Source organism: Talpa occidentalis, unplaced genomic scaffold, assembly GCF_014898055.3.
Source record: "Talpa occidentalis isolate TD23 unplaced genomic scaffold, MPIMG_talOcc4v2.1 talOcc4.11, whole genome shotgun sequence".
Lineage (NCBI taxonomy): Eukaryota > Metazoa > Chordata > Mammalia > Eulipotyphla > Talpidae > Talpa > Talpa occidentalis.
The window spans coordinates 74,437,778-74,455,015 of record NW_023601104.1 but is presented as its reverse complement, the minus strand read 5'-3'; the positions used below and the strand labels follow the sequence as shown (position 1 = coordinate 74,455,015).

Here is a 17,238-nt window from a genome sequence, read left to right as displayed (position 1 = left end):
AAGATTAAATCTTTACTATTGCTATAAAAATGATTATTAAATAAAGTGCTATAATTGTGGTGAATTATATTTCCAAAAATGTATTCAATCTTATTTCTGACCCCACATGCTCTTCCAGAACCCTGCTAGTCCCCCACCAAAAGATGTAATCCAATTTTCCCTATTTGAACCTAGGTGGACTGGAGAGCATTCTGACAACAGAGCAGGACAGAAGTGATGCTCTATAATTTCCAAGACTATATCATAGAAAGCAGGACAACGTCTGCCTAACTCCTCTTGTAATGCATGCTCCTGAGAATCCAGACAACTCACTGAAGAAGCCCAGTCTATTTGGAGAGATCACTTGAAGAGACATATGTGGGGAGGAAATGGAGTTTTCCTGCCAACAGCCAGCAACAACTGTCAGGCATATGAATAAATAAGCCTTCAGTTCCCAGTCTTTAAGTTTTCCAGCTTCAGACATTGAGGAAAAAAGAAAATCTATGAGAATAATTGACTTTTTTATGCCACTAAATTTTGGGGAAATTTGTTACACACCAATACAACATAACAATAAAACTGCCACACTTAAGACTTGCATTTCCACTAAAATTAAGAAGAGTTTAAGGTGGCTTCCAAAATTCAATATAATATAAGTAGGTCAGAGATAGAAGAGAAATTCATAAAACAAGGTAAAATAACTGTAAGGTATCCAATACATTATTATAACAACAGCAACAGCTAATAGTTTTTGTCTTCCATCTGTAGGTCACTAAAAAGAGATATGACTCAAAGTTTCTAACAGCCTAGAAGAATAAAGGTATCACCTCTATTTTATATATTATACACAAATAAGAAATAAGATACCCTAAAACTATTAAAAACATATTTTCATCTTTCTTTGGTGATTCAGATGGTACTCTTTGGATCCTTGTAAAGGATTATCATCATGACTATTGTCACTATGCTAATACAGACCACGGTTAATATAGACAGTTCTTAAACTGTCAAATAATAAAAATTTTAGCCTTTGAAGACTATATGTAGTGTTTATTATAAATTCTTCTTTGATTTTTGTTATAATCCTCTAAAAATACTAAACTACTCTTACCTTACAAGTACTACAAAAACATACTGTGGGGTAGCCCCTGGGTCAATGGACTACTATAGGGTAATGTTGAATACCACAAGTTTAAATTAATAAACTAATTTTTGTGATAAGTATTAACAGCACATGTAATTATACTGAATTAAGAAAACATCATGCTTGGCTCTATTATTATCTACTAAAAGTACAAGTTTCCCTGAACTGTTGTTAAGTGAAAATAGAGACCCAAACATCCATAATTTCCACTATGTCTATTCAAAATTGACATTCACCTACTTTGAGAACTTCTGAAATATTGTCTGAAATAAATTCTCTCTCTAGGGTCTATGTGCCTCTTCATGTGTCTGTTTATTGAGATTCATGACAGCCTAGTGTGACTGATAAAACACTAAACACTTCTAACATTTAATGTTCATATTTTGCAAGAAAATGTTTATTTTTTGGCAGGAAATGATGGAAACTGGTAAGAAATGCCAGACTACTTTCATATGTAAGTGAACTGGAATTTTTAGGGTCCAGTTCTCCCTAGTAAATTTGTCTACACATAGCTTAATCAACCAAATTTACAGCTGTTAACAGGTTGTACCTCTGTACTCCTAAACATATAAATAAAGTTCTTAATCAGAAAAAATAATGGTTTAGAGCTCAGTTGTTTTAACTGGAATTGGTACAGCCAATACCTAACAGTAGTTAAAGTGACTGTCAAAGAGAATCATAATATTAGTGGAAAAGTTGTCTTCCAGAATCCTCAAAGCTACAAAGATGCTGCTCAGCAAATACTTCCATGATCACCTACAACCAAAGCTACATGATCTCATTTAAAATAAAATGTCCAAATAATGCCAAACCAAACACACAAGTTTTCAAGTTGAAGTTCCAATTAGGAAAAAGTTAATTACTTAAATTCAAATTGGAAGGCAAAAGATTTTTGAGAGCCTGTAAATCAGAAAGCCCTTAGAAACGGGAATGTGTATAGGAGTGAGGAAATGAACTCATATTTATAAAAAAAATTTTATTCATTTTGCTTAGGAATATGAAAGGAAATAAAATTTAAATAAGTGAAAAATAATAACTATTGGCTGACTAACAGCTCTATTTACAGATTGAGAATAGATATGAATTGATTATTAGTAGCCATGTCATGTTTATAGAACAAGTTGCCATGTTAAATTAGTTAAAGCATGTAAATAAAATAAATAAAAGCATATAAATAATCCAATCCAATCCACTAAAAAGTCACAGCTAGTCAATTTACAGCCTTAACTTCTGGAAATCCCTGGAATATTAGTTTTATTTTAAAGCATCTGATATTTTTACTATTGTGTGTGACTTTCTACATTTTTTGTCAAAAAGCTTATCTAAAGAAATACAAATTTTTTACGCTAAGGACAAATAAACTAGAGGAAATGAATAATTCCTTGAATTGTACAACCTCCCAAGACTGAGTAATGATGAATCAGAAAATCTGAACAAACCAATCACGACTGATGAAATTTGAACAGTAATCAAAAACTTCCCTCAAAACAAAGTGTAGGACAAGATAGATTAACTGGTGAATTCAACCAAACACTCAAAGAAAAGCTAAAACCCATCTTCCTTAACTTTTTCAAAAAATTGAAAAAGAAGGAAGGCTTCCTAACTCCTTTTATGAGACCAGCATAACATTGATACAAAGCCACTTATACACAAAGAAGAACATACACACAAAAAGAAAATTACAAACCAATATCTCTGATGAACATAGATGCGAAAATTCTCAATAAAATATCAGCAAACAGAATTTAATAATACATTAAGGGCCTCCCCTGGTGGCGCAACAGTTGAGCACTGGACTGCAAAGCTGCCCACAGCCTCTGCAGTGCCAGTCCGATCCCAGGCCCCGGGTGAGAGACCCACATGGCCCGCAGACCTCTCCTGTCATGCCCGCTGCTCCCCTCAGCAGTGTATTTCAGTCAGTCTACCTGTCCTGTTCCCCGTTCTGGCTCTGGTGAATCCTCTCACCCTCCTGCGCTTCTGACTGTACCCAGTACTTGCATAAATAAAATAAATAAATCTTTAAAAAATAATTAACAATACATTCAAAAGATTACATCCACCATGACCAAATGGGATTATTTCAAGGATGCAAGGATGGTTCAATATATACAAACCCATTCATATGATTCCTCCACAACAAATTGAGAGATAAAATATTATCACCTCAATAAAGGCAGAAAATTCATTTGATAAGATTCGGGACTCAATTATGATAAAAATTCTCAATAAAATGGGCATAAAAGGAATATATCTAAAGATAATAAAGGCCATATATGACAAACTCATAGATTCTGTCATATTCAATGGGGGGGGTGGAAATTGAAGGCCTTTCCTCTATAATCACTAAAAAGATAAAGATATTCACTCTCACCACTTTTATTTAACAAGGTATTGGAAGTCTTGACGAGAGGGAGGGAGGGAGGGAGGGAGGGAGGGAGGGAGGGAGGAAGGAAGGAAGGAAGGAAGGAAGGAAGGAAGGAAGGAAGGAAGGAAGGAAGGAAGGAAGGAAGGAAGGAAGGAAGGAAGGAAGGAGGGAAGAAGGAATGGAGAGAGGGAGGGAGGGAGGGAGGGAGGGAGGGAGGGAGGGAGGGAGGGAGGGAGGGAAATGAAGAAGACTGTCACTATAACTATGTGGATGACATGCTGTCATACATAGAAAAGCCTAAAGACTCCATGAAAAATACTGTTAGAAACAGTACACAAAGTAGAGGTGTAGGCTACACAATTATGATACAATGGTATACTCACTTCTATATGCAAACAATGAAATAGCAGAAAGAGAATGAAACATTACCATTTAAAATTGTACTAGAACGAATAAAATATCTAGGAATACATTTACTCAAGAAAGCAAAGAGCCTGAAAACTGTAAGACACCACTGAAAGAAACTGAAGAAGACGCAAAGAAATGGAAAGCCTTTTTGTGCACATGAATCAGAAGAATCAATAGTGTCAAAGTGGCCGGTCTACCTAAAGCAATATACAGATTCAATGCAATTCCACTTCATATATATATATATATATATATATATATATATATATATATATATCCACACACAATCTAATTAAAAAATGGGTAGAGGCTCTAAATAGGCATTTTATCAAAGAAGATGCATAGATTATACAGATGACTAACACACATGTGAAAAAGTGTTTTATATCACTTATCATTAAGGGTAGGCTAATCAAAACCACAACGCGATTTCACCTGACATCAGTTAGAATGGCTATTATAACAAAGTCAACAAATTGTAAGTGCTGACAAGGATGTGGGGAAAAACAAACTGTTGCACACTGTTGGTGGAAATGTAAATTTATACAGACCCTATGGAAATTAGTATGGCGGTTCCTCAAAATAGTGAAAGTGGAACTACCACATGATCCAGTTATACCACATCTGGTTATTTACCCAAAGAATATAAAAACACTAAATTGAAAAGATATTTGCGCCCCTATGTTCACTGCAGCACTATTCACAATAGCCAAGATTTGGAAACAAGCCAAGTGCCTAATGACAATAGATGAATAAAGATTCGATAAACACAATGGAAAACTACTTAGTCATGAAAAAGATGACATATTGCCATTTGTGACAACATGGAAGGAGCGTAAAGGGATTATGCAAAGTGACATGTCAGAAAGAGAAAGACAAACACTGTATGCTTTCACTGATTTGTGGACTATTAAGGGGCAAAAGCAAATGAACAAGCAAAACAAAAAAAAACACAAACCCTTAGCCATTGAGAACAAACGGTGATTACCAGATGGGAAAAGGGTGGGAAAGCGGGGAGCAGTTAGGTTCCAAATGGTTGGTGGTGGATGGTGTCTAGACGGTGGTGGTGGGTATAATTTGATATATACAGGTGTTGAGAGAAGAAACTGTATACCTGAAACCTATAGTGTTGTAAACTAAATTTGCCTCAATTTTTTAATTATGAGTTTCAATAAATGAGATTTTAAAAAAGGTCATCACCTATAAAATACTTCATCAGACTCCCCACATCAAACATAATCTCACACACCTGCTCCTCAGTAGAACAAATCAAGTTAATTACAAGTTTTAGCAGATTGCTTTTATCATGCCACTCTCTTACTAGTCTAAGGAAATGATTTAGGCAACATCCTACGACTTTCAGATCAACCTCTTGCTCCCAAGCAGTCACTTCTTGAAGCTTCTCATTCTGTCATCTCAACTTTTGTCATTTTGGTCTTAAGAGTTTTAAATTCCTTTTATTCTACTTAAAGAGATGCATCCTTACTGTAAAAGTGATTTGAGGAGTGCTTGACTTTGAGTAAGAAATCTGAGACTGCATGCATCCCTCTGTCACCTTCTGTTTAAATGATAATGAACAAGTCAGTGTGTACTCTTATTTCTGTATCTAAGGTAATAAATCCAACCACAAGGGGATATCTTGGGGATTTGTGTGAAGTTTTTATAAGGTGAGAAGAGCCAGGATATGCAAATGAGGATGATTATATCAATAGATACATATTAGGTAAACTTCTACAGTTATGAAGATAATGATAGATACATATTAAGTGATTGATATGTTTCAGAACCTAGATCAGATCGACTATCCCAAATTTAACTGTGTGTTTAGCATGCTAAGCTAATTGGGGGGGGGGGATGCATTAGATGATTTTTAATCTATAGTCACGGAGTGATTTCACAAGAGTACTAAAGCCTTTAGCTTTGTATACCTATCCAAGTCAAATAAACTGAAGTTTTCATCTACAAAGAAAAACAAAAGCCTGACCAGCCTTTGAAGCTTGATTAGATTAAAATTTCCAATAACTGCTCCCTATTCTGTTTTTTAAATCATTTGTAGTTTGGGAAACTAAGTTCTTTTTACTTCTCCTCTTCTTTGTAAATGATTTGCTAGAGTCCTCTACCTATTCCTATGCTAACCATTATAATAATGCTGTCCAATAGAACGTTCTACAATGATGGCTATGTTCCACATCAGGGCAGCCCAATATAATAGTCACAATTCAATGTACTGCTAAGTATCTGTAATGCAGCTACTGCATCTGAAGAACTTTTTACTTTAACCTTAATTAATTTAAGTTTTGATGGCCAGAGGTGACTAATAGTACCATTCTGACAGTGCAGGTATATCACATGTGTTCCACTCACAACATTGGCAGTTGGAGTGGCTGGGCCTCCCTGGTTATAAATATTTTGCTGATGCTCTTCATAGTTGGGAGCTAGTTCCTACAAGTGCACCTGTACAACAATGATTAAAGTCACTGATTCCAGTATTCCCTCTGTTTGGAAACTTTTCCCCCAGTGTGTGCCAAGCAAACTCACATCAAAGTCAGATCAAGGGTTATTCGCTTCATGACTTGGACAAATATTGGATCTCATTTTTATAAAATAATAATTACTAATTTTGCAAATTTGTTGTAGAAATTCTAGGGGCATTATATTATGGCTAACATTTATTGTCTACCTGTGTCTATCACAATGGAACTGCAACACTTAAATTTTTTTCATAGCAACTCTATAAAATAATATTCTTTACCTATTTATTAATATATTGAACAATTTTATGAAAAAAGACAACAAAGAAGAAAAATAGATGATAGGTAGGTAGGTAGACAGACAGACAGACAGATAGAATCAGTAATGTTGTGGAGAAAAGCAGAATAAAATAGAAAAAGGGAAAAGAAGCTATTTTATGAAGGTTATCTTGCAAGGACTCTCTATTAAGGTAATACCTGAGACAATTAAATTAAGCATAAAAATGATATATGTGAATATAAGTAGGAAGAATGCTCACAGGAGAATAAACAGCATTATTTGGAGCTACTATACAGCAGACCTGATGGTAGACATTGAAATGCATAAATAAATCAGAAAATGTGATTGTCCTCCAGGATTCATATTATTGTGAACAAATGAAAAAAAAAAAACTATAATCTCTTAGAAGTGAAAAGTTCAATTAAGAAAATGGGAAAATTTAAGGAAATAGAGAGTGATGGAAGAAAGTATCATGATTTTTACTTTATAAAAATACTGAGAAGTCAGATATACACAATGGAATATTACTCAGCATTCAAAAAAGATAAAACACATGCAATGTGCAGCAACATGGATGGAGCTGGAAGGGATCATGCTCAGCGAAATAAGCCAGAAAGAAAAAGAAAAATACCGGATGGTCTCACTCATAGCAGGAATCTAGAAAACCTAAATAAGGGTCCAGGAAAAAGAATAACTATAAGAAAAAAATCAAAATCAACAAACAACTATGAACCAGAGACACACTTTGGGGCGAGGAGGAGGGATTGAGGTCAAAATCAGGGGGTTGCAATTGTATGGGGAATATAAAAATTTAAAAAAAATTTAAAAAAATACTGAGAAGTCAAAAAACAAGTTGGTGAACTATATAGCAGGTTTTTAAACCCCTAAAGTCTGACTTCTCAACACATTCTTTAATTACTATGTCATTCTCTCACCCCTATACTAGTCTCCATTGGGAACCAGGGAATAGCAAGGAGCATAGTCTATTTTTTGCTGTACCCCTATTATCAGAACAAGTGCATGTAGGAAATGCAGGGTAAAAGTGAATTAATTCAGATTCCACTATAAATAAATTTGAAATCTCCATTATAATTAAAGAGACCATGATCGTAAAACCAAGGTGGATGGTTCTCCTTTTTTAGAGAAATCCCATCAAAAATCACAATAAATAAACAATAACATTTAAAGGTAAAAGTGATAAATTTTGGGGCCTCCCTGGTGACGTAAGGGTTAAGACGCAACCTATGAAGCAATTCAAAGCCACTGCAGCACGAGTTTGAGTTTGATTCCTGGCCAGCCAGGGAGCAACCCACATGGCACAGCAGACCTCTCCTGACTCGCCCACTGCTCCCCTCAGCAGTGTACTTTGCTCTGTTCCGCACTCTGTCTCTGGTGAATCCTCTCACCCCCCACACCTCTGGCCTGTACCCTACCTCTTGTATGCATAAATAAATGAATCTTTAAAAAAAAAGTAACAGATTTTGTAAGGGGATTGGAAAGAGAAAGAACTACTCAAATGGACCTAGTGCACATTACTGCAATACTGAATTATTAATATGGGCTATGTAAAGGGTAAAATGGAAGACTGCAATAAGTAACAATAGCAAAGTTATTATTACACAGATGTTAAGAGAACTGGTGACAAGTTAGCAAAATACAGCAGGTCTTAGTGACACTATTTGCCCAATATTTTCTTCATTGTGAATCCTAAGACTTTAAAATACTTCAAATTAAACAATGGAGTACCACATTCCCAGACTTCATTCTATACTACAAAGCTATAATAATCAAAACAGTATGGTGCTGGAACAAAAGCTGATGCACAGACCCATAAAATGGAATTGATGGCTCAGAAATAAACCCACACATATATGGCAGTTAATCTATCACAAAAGAGCCAAGAGTATACGCTGGAAAAGGAAAACCTCTTCAACAAATGTACTGAAAAAACTGGATAGTTAATCAAAAGACTGAAACTAGACCACTATCTCACAGCATACACAAAAATTAACTAAAAATGGATGAAAGACTTGGATGTAAGACCTGAAGCCATAAAATACATAGAAGAAAACATAGGCAAAATATCCATGACATAGGTTTCAGTAATATCTTCGTTGGATTCATCATCAACAGTAAGAAAAAATAGGAGAGAAATAAACAATTGGGCTCTACTTCAAACTAAAAAAACTTCTACATGGCAGAAGAAATTGTCACTAAAACAAAAAGACACTCTACTGAGTTGGAGAAAATATTTGTTCACCATACATCTGACTAGGGACTAGTACCCAAGATGTACAAAAAACTCACACAACTCAACAAAATACAAAAAAAAAAAAAAACAAACCAATAACAACAACAACAAATGAAAAGCTACATCGACTCTTCTCCAAAGAAGACATACAGATGGCCAATAAGCACAAGAAAAAATCATTACTTATCATCAGGGTAATGCAAATCAAAATTCCAATGAGTACTATCTCACACTTGTGAGAATGGCCCATATCAAAAAGAACAGAAACAAGTGTTGGTGAGGATGTGGAGAAAAAGGAATACTCCTACACTTTTGATGGGAATGTAGACTGGTCCAACCTCTATGGAAACAGTCTGGAGGTTTCTCAAAATATTAAAAATAGATCTGTCATATGATCGAGCAATTCTGTTCCTAAATATCTGCTTGAAGAATGCAAAAACATTAATTTGAAGTGCTATACAGACTTCTATGTGCACTGTAGTTCTTTCATAATTGCCAAGCTATGGAAACAAGCTAAATGCCCAAAGTTAGATGAGTATATTAGGAAGATGTAATATATAAACAAATGGAATACTACTCAGCAAAAAAAGAAAATAAACATTTGATGCTTATGCCAATATGGATGAGCTGGAAGGGATTATGCTAAGCAAGATAAACCAGGAGACAAATAATGGTGTCACTTATATGTAGAATATCGAGAAAGAAATCAAAGCGTCAGATAAAACTAAGCCAATCACAACCCTAGAAATCTAACTGTAGAAGTGAGGCTACCATAAGGGGAAGAAGAGAAGGGAGACAAAGGCAGGGAGGGGACACGATGTATTATGGTGGAGGGCTATGGATGCCTTCATGGTAGATGTGTTATAGTAACATATACCTTATTCTACACCTCTTTTTTCTTTTTTTTTGGTGGGACTCTCGCTGGGGAATGAACCCACGCTGCAGAGGCTGTGGGCAGCCTCGCAGCCCAGCGCTCAACTACTGCGCCACCAGGGGAGGCTCCTTATTCTATACCTCTTAATTATATACAGTGTTGTAAACCAATGTCACCTCAAAAATATAATAATAAATAAAATACCTAAAGTGTCAAAGCTTCTTCTTATCACTTAGCAAACTAGTTGACAACCATCAGCCCTTTAACTTATAAACCTAGAGGAAGAAAATGCAACTACCGTATGAAAAAAATATATCACTATGGCAAAATAATCAGTTTAATCTGTTGTAAAAATATCTTATCCATAATTATTGTACATTTTTTTCTAATTTAAAAGTAATATATATTTATTTCTGAAAAATCTGGGATAAATCTTTTGTTATACAATTTTTCCAGTTAATTGAATATGAGGAAAAGCTACCAATTTCATTCTATATGCTCTAGAAAGGTAGAATGAAAAATCACATGGCATTCTTAAACAAAATATTAACAAAAGAAATCTAGCACTATATCATCTTTTTTTAAAAGATTTATTTATTTATATAAGAACTGGGGTATAGGCCAGATGTGCAAGAGGGTGAGAGGATTCACCAGAGACAGAGAGGGGAACAGAACAGGCAGACTGACAATATACTACTGAGGGGAGCAGCGGGCGAGACAGGAGAGGTCTGCCGCACCATGTGGGTATCTCCCCGGCCAGCCAGGATCAAACCCATGCTGCAGAGGCTGTGGACCGCTTCACAGTGCTGTGCTCAACCGCCTGAGCCCTATATCATATTTAAATAACCAACTAGTGCTTGTCTGGAGATACAAGAATAGTTTAACACCAGAAAATCCATAAATACATTCACCACATTAAGAGAATAAAAGAGAGAGCCTCCCTGGTGGTGCAGGGGGTTGAGCGCCGCACTGTGACGCTGTCCACAGCCTCTGTAGCGTGGGTTCAATCCCGGCAGGCCGGCGAGAATCCCACATGGCGCAGCAGACCTCTCCTGCCATGCCCACTGCTCCCCTCAGCAATATATTGTCAGTCTGCCTGTTCTGTTCCCCTCTCTGTCTCTGGTGAATCCTCTCACCCTCCCGTGTATCTGGCCTATACCCCAGTTCTTATATAAATAAATAAATCTTTAAAAAAAAAAAAAAAAGAGGGCCTCCCCTGGTGGCGCAGAGGTTGAGCGCTGGGCTGTGATGCTGCCCACAGCCCCTGCAGCGCTGGTTCGTTACCTGGCCGCCGGCAAGGGTCCCACCAAAAAAAAAAAAAGAGAGAGAGAGAGAATAAAAGAGAAAACTCATTTGATTTATCTTGATATGTGAGCATGAGTCTGAAAGTACCCCAGGACCCTAAACTGTTAAGGGGTGCATGATCTAAGGTCTTGGCCATCTGCATGCACAAAATCAAATAAAGCATACTCTTAGTGTTGAAGATTTTTAATAGAATTGGTGTGCATAGAGAGAGAAAACAAGAAAGGCTTTCAAATACTGTAGACTCCCAAAATTACCAATCCCCTAGCAGGCAAATGCCAAGTCAAATAGGTTCAGCCCAGAAGTTTGCCACAAGTCTAAGGTAACTTCTGGTGGAAAACCACAAGAAAGAAGTTAGCAGGACCCAGAGAGCTGAGACAAGAGAGATTCGAAATTCCAGACAACAGCTGCCATTGTCTCTGCCAAGGACCAGGAGCAGCCTCCCCATGTGTCCTTCACACATGTAACTTCCAAGTAGCTCTACATGTCTCTCCTCATGCCTCCTCCCCAAGTACCTCCCAGCAGTACCAGAGTGCAAGACAGAGCTAAAAAAGCAAAAGAGTCTGAGCATGCATGTGTTCAGTTATAAGCCAAGCATGACCACTTAACTCCACCCCTACTTCCAGCAGCCCCCATTCAGGCCTTCAGGTTCATGGCATGGTGAGAGTTATAGTTCTCAGAGCCTGAGATCTCTTCAGCAGGGAGATGGGTGGAGTCTGTAAAAACTTCAGGGGATAGATTGTTCCACTAACAGATTTTTTTAAATATTCTATGAATATGTAAATATAAATGTGTAATATGAATATGAATTTTTTCATTATCATTCATTAAAAAATATCCACCAATCCAGTATAAACCTAAAAAGTCAGGACGTCACTAAAAAGGCAAAGTGCATTTATTTGGGAACAAAGAATTGTAATACAGGGAGCAGGGACTTGCTCTGCAAGACACAACAAAGAGGGACAGTTTAGGGGCATTTTTAAGAAAGTAAAAGAAAATGAGGTATGGTCTGGTGAAAGAGTCACAAGATAAAAGGCTCAGGTGGAGGAGTCACAGGTAAAAATAGGTAAAAGTCAACTGTTACCAGTCCTCCCAAACAGGATATTCTTGTTCTTCTGGTTTCATAGGATGTTGACAATTTGGCCCAGTCCTAGAGTCTAGCCCATTTTACACAAAAGGCAAAGTGGATTTTCTGCAGTGGCTGACCAGACCCCATTTTTCAATGGCTCTACTTACATCAACTTTTCAACCAGCAACAAAAGAAACTTTCTAACATGAAAAATGATGCATTAAAAGCAGTCTCCTTAAATCAGGAACAAAACAAAGTCCCATTATCACCACTTCTCTTCAAGAATAAAGACGTATGAGATTTGGAAATGAAAAGAAACATTGCTGCTACATATATGATTCTCTCTCTGGAAAAACCAAGAAAGTCTGAAAACTACATTAATAAGCAAATAAGCCAAACTTGCTGGACTCAAAAGCTATACATATATAGAGAAAACCATTTGACTATATAGTAATAACTGCCCAAACTACTAAAAACCCATGAATAAATCTAACAGATGTACATAACCTCTAGAAATGAAACTATATTGAAAAGGGACTAACTATATAAACTATTTTCATGAATGAAAACATTCAATATTACAAACATGCAAATTCTCAATTTATGAACTCAATGTAATTCTAGTATCAAAACAAGAAAAAAATTTTATGAAAATGTATCACAGAGAAGAGAGATTTCCAACTGATAGGTATAAGAGACAGAGGAAAAGGATTTTTTTTAAAAAATTGAGATCAGATTTCAAAGATAATACGTGATTTTGTTTTTCCCATTTCTGGCCTTTGTCATTTTCAGGAATAATAACTCTTCTCTATGAGTCTTATTTTTTCTTACAATACTCCAGAACTTCAAAAACAAATGCAAATAATATTAGAAAATATGCCTAAAGAGTACATAAAAGTTACCTACTCAAGAAACTATACAAAGTCAATCTAGAAAGCTATCTGATTATTAATAGTACAAAAACTAACAATTTTTTTAAAACCTCATTAGGACAAATTTTAATCTCAATGAAATAAAATGCTTACGTTTAGAATCTCCCTCCAAAAGCAATATAAAAGGTACATTATTTATATATTTTACTAAGCCTTGACAAGTATTCTTACTAAATGTGAACCAGAAAGACATAATCTTTTTACTTTCACATTATCAATCACTTAAAAATCTTAGGGAATCAGTTTTTATAGGATGAAAAAGAAAAAATGGAAGTAACTGAAAGAAACAGATAACAGAGAAAAACAATTCAGCAAATTCTTGGAAACTTGGGGACATGTTCTAGAGTTTAATATTAACAAAATGATCAGCTTAGAATATCAACTTAAAGTAGTTTTGAATAGTGGTTAGGAAAATATCAGCCCACAGGAATTTTCCACAGGCCTTCCCAAATTTATTAGTCATGGCAGTAAATAGGAATAGCCTAAGGAAGTATATTTCTACTATGGGTTAGATTTTCTGTTGGTTCTTTTTTTTTTTTCTTTATTTTTACTTTCCTACTGCTAAAAAAAATTTTTTTGAAGATCCAAACTGTTTTCCTAAAAACAGTGCACCATGCTAATTTCTATAAGTAAACTTGCAGCTTTCCCCACCGTTTATTCCTTTGAGTTCTTGCTCAAGTTCCTTAAAAGTAGAAAAAACCGTTGGAATCCATGTAACATATATCAAAGTCGTAGTCAGCATCCAGGCATACATAGAAAGCCATTCCCTCCCTGAAGAAGTCTACAGTAATAATTAACTGTTCCTCCTTCCTACATTTACTCTAAGGAGAAAAAAACTAACATTTAATAGCCTCTCCTATGTGCCAAGTGCTCTATAAAAGAATTTCATGTTAATCTTCTCAATAGTCCTATAAAGCACTGTCACCTACATTTGGCAGAATGGGAAACTAAGGTTGTAAGAAGTTACACAGCACAGTAAGTCATGGAACTGAATGTTAAATGGAGTCTATCAAATTTCAAAGTCCATAATCTTTATACTGTTTCATGCCCCCTCTGTCAAGCCTTTACCATAGACTGACTTAAAATGAGTTGGTTATATGTTAATCTACTCTTGTAGGTTATGCGACCTTTGGAGGCAAATGTCCCACCTTACAGAGGTTTGAGTCCTCCTGTCCTAGCACTGCATCTAATATATATTACCCACACCACCCCAGTAGTGTCAGAAAAACTGAAGAAATACAGAGTTCTTTCTTTTTTCACATAATTAGCTGTCATGTGACTTCATGATCATACAAAATAGGTATCCAACTTCCAGCCATGACAAAGTAATAGAACCAGCACTGTCCTCCTACTATACACAATATGAAAACTTGACAAAATGTGCAAAAGAAATCTTGTCACACAGTGTGCAAAAGTCAGTGTTGGACTGTGATTCCCTCAGTGAAATGAACAAGGCCCCAAATCATCCCTGATGTCTGATGGAAGCCTTCTTGGAATGCAACACAGGGTGTGGTAGACCAAGGAGAGTACAGATGTCATACTGAGTTGGGCTAACAGAGTTTTAAGAGGAGAAAAGGGGTGGGATCTGCAAGACAGAGCACTAAGAGGAGGGAGCTGTCAGAAAAGAGCTTTAGAAATCTTCATAGGAGTCCTTGTGAGACTACAAGTGAAAGCCAGCCACACATGCATACTGCAAATGTCAAAAGGCCAAGACTTTCCCCAAATTATTTAATTCCTTCAAAATAACTGACTGATTAAAGAAAAAAAAACATCTACTATTAAGGTTTTGTTTGGCACCATTGTATATCACGCATTATGCCAGACTCTGAGGAGACAGAGATAAATGAGGAATGATATTTGCCCCCAAGAAGCTTATGAGGAAAACAGATAAACAACAGCAATAATACATTATGAGGCTTTGAGAAAAAGCATACACTGGCTATAGTGAAGGCAAGGAAGGAAGTGGTCAATTCTGCTTGGAGGTGAGTGCTACCAGAAAGCCTTCACCCTAGAACTTTTAATCTGGGTTAAGATTTGAAAGACATATAGGTTTTTGATGAGTTAATGTGGGGGATGAAGGGAAGAAGACATGCACTCCAGAAAGAGGAGGGGTATGAAGTAGTAGGAGAGTCAGTAAATCACTAATGCTAAAGCAGAAAATAGAAAAGTAAAGAGAGATGAAACTAAAAAATATTACAGATCATAAAAACCTATATTATAAAAAGTGAAGAATATATCATAGACAACTGGTTGTACCTGATAAATTTTTAATTGCAGAATGACATTTTCTTTGTGCTTTTGTATTTTTGTTCGATAACCAACACAGTAGGGAAAGAATGGGGTATCTGGAAGGGGCTGGAAACAAAATTGGAGACAGGGAGACAGGAGGCTAAAGTACAACGCAGGAAATGACTAAAACCTAAATTAAGGCAATGATGAATCACTCATCATGATAGACTCCCCTCCCTTGCCTGCAAGCTCACCACAACTGATTTCCTCCTTATCTCATGGGTTGCTTCTCCTCAGTCTCCTTTGTTGACTCCTTTTCTTCCCCTACCTTACCCATCAATATTCTTAAATTTTATAGTGTTGAAAGGGACTCAGTTCTTGTCCCTTTTCACACTCTCTGTATCAACGGAGAAGAGCACTTATTATCTACCGTATCGACATTTCTGAACTACTTTTATTCTCTGTTACTTTACGGTGTAGAGGTAACTACCTTGAAATGGTTTACATGACTGCTTCACCTTTCCACCCTCTTCAAAAGGAAACAAATGCTAAAATCTTAACACAGCAAAATTTTGTGAGCCAAGAAAAAAGTAGCTTGAGATGCAGTTGTACAATCGCAACTTTCTGGTTATGTCTTTTACCCTGCCACTATTTACTACTAATTATATATCGTTACAGATTTTTCACTTTAAAAAAAAAATCCCAAAGTACTTACAGGTAAAACATACATGATTTTTCAGTTTAAAAAAAATTCAAAGTCCCAATGCTTAGATCTTAGGCAGTAAATTACGTGTGGCAAAACAAAATTTAAAGTTATGACTCTTGTAGTCAGTTAAAAGTGAAGAAAAATGTAATTCACTTATCCTACAAAGATTACTCTAGTATTTGTTAAGAAACACAATAGTAGCTAACAAAAAAGTATTCGTTGAGTAAATTGTACCAGTTATGTAGAAAAGGTAGATAAAAGAAATGTGAAAAACATATAATGAGCTAGAATTGGCCATCAGGAAGAGTATTTGAAGGCTAAGGGGGAAAAAGACATGGAGGTTGATTTTCATATGCCTCACTTGAGACACAGAAAGCAAGAACAAATTTCTGGGATTTAATGGATATTTAATGGGTTATTGATCAAGGAATGATTTAATGGATTTCGTGAATGAATCCTGAGGACTTGCTAAGTGAAATAAACCAATCACAAAAAGATAAATAGTATATGATTCCACTTATGTGAAGTATCTAGGGTTGTCAAACTCATAGCAAAAGAAAATAGAATGGTAGATGCCAGGGGTTGCGGGGAGGAGGAACGGGGAGTTGTTGATAGATACAGAGTTTCAGTTTTGCAATATGATAAAGTTCTGGAGATTGGCTGCACAGCAGCCAACATATCTAACATTACAGAACTGTATACTCATAAGTGACTAAAATGGTAAATTTTGTGCAATATGTATTTCATTACAATTAAAAAACAACTCAAAAATGTCAAAAATTAGCTAAATAAAAGCATTCCCTTTCATTAAAAAGAAGGACTGCAGAGAAATAAGAAAGACACAAACAAAAACTAACTCTCCACCAAAACAGACTGGTTCGTAGAATAAGGGTTTTGGCCTTGATTTCAGGATTAGGATTTTAAGACAAACTCACTGAAGGATATAACAAAGTTATTTGCACTACATGTCTTAAACTAAACTTAGGATCTTGTCCTCACAAATTTATTCTTGCTTTCTTTGTCTCAAGTTAGGCATATGAATGTATAAAATTGTCCTTACTTTTTAAAGCTGAATAATATTTCATTGCTTATATATACCACAATTGGTTTATGCATTCATCTGAACATGAATATACAAATTATCTCTTCCATTTCTCTGCAATCAAGCTAATTGTGGGAAATGTCAGAAAAGACTGTAAGTTGGGGATAGAAGATTAATGGGCAGGAG

The 17,238-nt window shown here is 35.9% G+C and overlaps 1 protein-coding gene across 11 annotated transcripts in view; it reads right to left on the bottom strand.

Annotated features, from left to right (window-relative positions):
• Positions 1-17,238, bottom strand: part of RAD51B (RAD51 paralog B) — a 538,718-nt gene that overhangs the window by 405,592 nt on the left and 115,888 nt on the right. The window lies entirely within an intron of this gene.